The sequence below is a fragment of the Pinus tabuliformis genome, chromosome X (genome assembly GCF_031772625.1).
Source record: "Pinus tabuliformis cultivar Carrire ecotype Pingquan chromosome X, CPIR1, whole genome shotgun sequence".
Classification (NCBI taxonomy): Eukaryota; Viridiplantae; Streptophyta; class Pinopsida; order Pinales; family Pinaceae; genus Pinus; species Pinus tabuliformis.
This window is the reverse complement of record NC_142308.1, coordinates 1,179,538,293-1,179,543,723: the sequence shown is the minus strand read 5'-3', so window position 1 is coordinate 1,179,543,723 and position 5,431 is coordinate 1,179,538,293.

Genomic DNA, 5,431 nt, shown 5'->3' with positions numbered 1-5,431 from the left:
ATTACAAAATAAGACTCTATATTTCTCAATGGGGAGTCTCTATCCTTTATTTAGGATTCATACATACAATACCATGGGTCATTACCATGGTTCTCTCAATACCATCTATCTAATACCATGGCCCGTTTACAACTACCTGCGGTCCCTTTCTTAAATGTGGGTTAACCACTTACAATTATTAATACGGGCTTTATTGACTCTTTAACTAACTATAACTATGACTCGACCCTATTACATAAATAAAGGGGTTAGGGTTGGACCCTAACATGCCCTTCCCCATAAAAAGTAGCCTTGTCCTCAAGGCTGAAGCTGCGGAAACTATTGAAGAATAGTAGTTGGTTCACAGGTCGCATCTTCTGGAGAGGTGCTTTTTCACTTGACGAGGACTTCCTTGATTGTGTGGCCGCGTAGATGTCATTCTCGAATATTGAGGACTTGTTCAGGTTGGAGCCAGAGTGAATCTTTTTCATCCAATTCAGGTAGACTGGTTTGAATTTTGCAATTGTTCCCCACCACTTTCTTGAGGCATGATACATGGACGACTGGATGGATTTTTGAAGTTGGTGGCAAGGCCAACTTGTAGGCTAGTTCTCCAATGCGCTGAAGTATTTGATAAGGTCTGTAGAATTTTGGAGCTAATTTTTGGCATCCCTTTTCTTTGAGAGATGCTTGCTTATATGGTTGCAGTCGCAGGAATACCTGATCCCCTTCTTGAAATGTGTGCTTTGAATGATGTTGGTCTGCCTATCGCTTCATTCGGTTCTAAGCTTGATGGAGATTATATTTTAGATTGGCTAGCATGGCTACACGGTTCTGTAGGAGTTGATCCATTGCTTGCACCTTAGAGCATCCCGAGATATAAGAAATAGGTGAAGGTAGGAGTTGGCCATACACTGCTTCATATGGAGTCATCTTGGTGGCCGCATGATAGTTAGTATTATACCATCATTAAGCTAAAGGTAGCCACTGTACCCATTGATGTTGCTTTTCTGAAGTGAAGCACCTTAGGTATGTCTCCAAACATTTGTTGACTGCTTCACTTTGACCATCAGTTTGGGGATGATAGGAAGTACTTAGTTGGAGTTGGGTGCCTTGTAACTTCAAAATTTCTGGCCAAAAGTTACTGGTGAAAGTCGGGTCACGATCAGAGACAATGGAGGTGGGCATGCCATGTAGTTTGAAGATCTGGTCCATGAAATCTTGAGCCACCAAAGTGGGGGTAAATGGGTGGGGTAGAGTGCAAAAATGAGAATATTTAGAAAGTTTGTCCATAACCATCATGATGATTGATTTGTTGCTTAACTTCAGAAGATTAGTAATGAAATCCATAGAAACATCCATCCATACTGAGGCATGGATTGGCTATGGTTGTAAGGTGCCTGGTGACTTGACTACTTCTCCTTTGTGGCATTGACACACATCACATATAGCTACAAAACTAAGAATTCCATTTTTCATGCCTATCCAAAAGAAAGAACGACGAGTGTGAGCATAAGTCTTCTGAAAGCCTACATGGCTTGGAGTGGGAGATGAGTGAAACTCTACCAAATTGCACGTTTTGAGGGTGGGTGTCGATAATATAGCTACTCTATCCTTGTAGCGAAGAATCTCATCCTTCCAAGAGTAGCCAACTGAGGAATTAGGATCTGCTCTCAATTTATTAATGAGTTGGGATAGAGAGGGATGTGAAAACCATTCCTTGCAAGCTTCTTCAATCTAATTTGGTATGGGAAGAGAGATTGATAGCAGGGTGGTTTCATCCTAAAATTAGAGTGATAAAGCATCAGCTACTACATTTTCACGCCCTTTCTTGTAAATTATCTCATAATCATATCCAAACATTTTGGCTAGCCATTTATTTTGCTGGGGTGAGGATAGATGTTGCTCCAAAAAATATTTGAGGCTTTAATGGTCTGTGCAGATTTGGAAACACTGCCCCAATAAGTATGGTCACCAGGTATCTACTGCATGTAAGATGGCCATCATATCCTTCTCATAGGTAGATTTTCCCAAGTGTTTCCCACTCAGTTGTTGGCTGGTGAAAGCTAAGGGTTGACATTTTTGCATTAAGACAACACCAATACCCGTACTTGAAGCATCACATTCAATCAAAAAAGATTTGGTGAAGTCAGGTAGTGCCAATACGAGAGTGGAACACACATAAATGCCTGTTGTGTTGCATCAGTGCAGAGGAATGAATTTTTCTTGAGAAGGTTACTGAGGGGTCTGGCAATCTGACCATAATTGCAGAACAATTTGTGATAGTGGTCGGTGAGACCCAAGAATCCCCTCAAACTCTTCAAGGTTTTCGTTTGGGGCCAATCTTGCATTGCCTGTATCTTTTTTAGATCCACCCGGACACCTTCACGACCCACAATGTGGCCCAAATACTCGACTTCTTCCACGCCAAAAGAGAACTTGGACAATTTGACAAATAATTTGTGATTCCGGAGCAGTTGCAAGAGTAGGTCTACATGCTGAAGATGTTTTTCCTAGGTTAGGATGTAGATGAGAATGTCATCAAAGAAAACGAGGACAAATTTTCGGAGATATGGTTTCAGCAGGTGATTCATGAGGCTTTGAAAAGTGGATGGGGCATTACAGAGACCAAATGGCATGACCAAGAATTCATAATGGCCTTCATGAGTTCGGAAAGCAGTCTTGGGAATGTATACTTCTTTCATGCATATTTGGTGATAGCTAGAGCAAAGATCTAGCTTCGTAAAGAATTGAGCACCATGTAGTTCATCAAGTAGATCATCAACAACCGGGATAGGGAATTTGTCTTTGATAGTGAGCTTATTGAGGGCCTTGAAGTCTGGACACATGTGCCATTCCCCATCTTTCTTGAGCACCATGACCACTGGCAATGAATAAGGATTGATGCTAGGACGAATAACACCGGCTTCAAGGAGTTCCTTGATGATTTTTTCAATTTCATTCTTTTGGGCGAAAGGATATCGATATGGGCGCACATTCGGCGGTTGTGCCCCTAGGACCAAAGTGATGCCATGATCATGTTCCCCTCTAAAGGGTGGAAGCTCTTTAGGTTTGTCAAATAGGTGCTGGTGGCAGTTTAAGACCTGTTGCATCTCAGGATGAATATGAAGTGTAGTGGGCTCGATGGCCTGGATGGCACTAAACTGGGTGATAACTCCATGATGGCCCTTTTGAAACAACTTTTCCATTCGATGCGAGTTGATTATAGAAGGAGCGCCTGCCTAGAGTCCACGAAGGGTATGCATGTGGTCATTCTACTTAAAAATCATATATAACTCCTAGAAATCCATTGTGATTGGGCCTAGTTTGCGAAGCCATTCAACACGCAAGAAAATGTCACAACCACCCATATTAATCGCAAACATGTGGGTCTTTAGGTGGTAGTCTCCCATTTGAAGCTTGATATTTTCGTAGCGGCCTTCACATTTCATTTTCCCCCCATCAACAATCTGGACCTCGAAGAGACTACCCTAACAAAACAATGAACAACTTGAGCGACTCGTTGATGGAAAAAGTTATGAGTGCTACCACTATCAATCAATACTACTAGTGGGCGATGTTTAATAAAGCCTCTGATTTTGAGAGTTTGGGGCACAGAAATGCCCACTAAAGCATGTAGCGAGATAACTGGTTCCTCTGACGTAGCTAGGAGCTCATTGTCCTATTGGGTGTCCTCAACTTCATCCTCTGGTTCCTTAAGGGGTTGGGCTTCCTCAGGTGAGATGTGATTAGTAGTATCAATTTGAAAGAATTTGGGTTCCTTGCATTTATGCCCCGGGGAGTATTTGTCATCACAGTAGTAGCACAATCCTTGTTTTCTTCTTTCAGCCATTTTTGCTGGAGACACCTTTTGAACCTTAAGTGTTTGGGTAGGGCCCTGAGCCTAGGTGGGGCGTCCCTTGGTTACGAAATTTGGATGAGGTGATTGGGCAGCTAAAGCACGTTCCACTTCGATAGTTTTTGTGCAAGCATCCATCCATGTTGGTGAGTCGTGCGTCTAGACATGGGATTGGATGGCTTCTTTGAGACCACTTACAAAACATTCCAAGTAAAATTCATCTCCTAGACCTTTTGTGCAGATCGCCAATGTCTCAAAGGTTGCAATTTATACTTTTACTCTGACTATCTGTCGGAGCTTAGTAAGGTGACCCAATAAATTAGACTCTCTGTCAAAGTGGTCACAAAGAGATTTTGAGAACACCTGCCACGCTATGCTCCCGAGATAACATTTTCGATGCCACTACCACCATTGCCATCTCTCTTGGTCTAAGTAAAGGGCTCCCACACATAGTTTAGTTTGATCATCTCAGATATCATTTACAATGAAATATTGTTCCATTTGTGCTACCCATACAAACGGATTAGAGCCATCAAATTTATCCCTGTCCAGCTTGGGTGGTCGAGGGTGGGAATGTGGATGATTTCCGTGGAAGTGAATATGATGGCTAGATTCTCCTTCAAGGTCTTCATTAATACCATGTGCCTCCAAATGCAATCCCGAAATGTTTAGTTTGAATTATGCCATGAATTGTTGCATCTGGTCCGCTAGGCTCTGGAAAGCCTCCAACTTTTGTTCAAGGCTCGCGATCTTCTCGTTGGACATGACTTGAGCTTTTGTTTCTACCATACACAAATCTTGGTCACTTAGAAAAAATGTGGGACCACCTGAAAATTGAAGCTGACAAGTGAATGGTACCACTGTGATCAACTCGTTGTCGTGGATCTTATGGGCTAAGTCCCTTGTAAGCATCCTCGCAAGGCCTCAATTTTTTTATTTTTTTTAACTCTGAAAGGAGTTTTACTCCCCATTGATCAATAATGCAGTGGCCAAATTCTAGAAAACTTGATCCTGCCCAATGTCCTGCGAAAATTGGCCCAGACTATAGGAGCCACAAGCCTGACGGTGTCGATGGTCAGATCTGCTTGCGAAACCCCAACGACTGAATGTGAGTTGGATTGTGGCGGCAACAAATCCCCAACTACTAGATCTGAATGGTATTGTGGCGGTAGAACCTCAACTGGTGGATCTGGTTGCTGCAGCAATGACAAAACCCCAACTGCTAGATCTGATCTAGAAAATATGATAATGGGTGATCTTCAGAGAGTCGAGGGCATTATGGTCTTAAAGGAGTGTTAGGTGCTACAGATCGCAATATACATAAGGGTCCAACAATAGTGCTCAGCCTAATCTTTCCGGGCACTAACTAAGGAGGATCAATTGTACCCTTAGTCGTCGTGCTACCCGACTACCCTATCGTACGCGTGAGTAATCTCCCCAACTGTTATTCTCAGTGTACTGTAGTAGCAAGACGGGTGACGGTTTATCTAATGCGAGGTTTCAAGTGAGCATAGGGGGCTTTCGATATACCAATAGGGTACGTGGAAGGTAGTCCGTGCGTGGTTCTGTCTAATGCGCTACTACTTGAAGGGG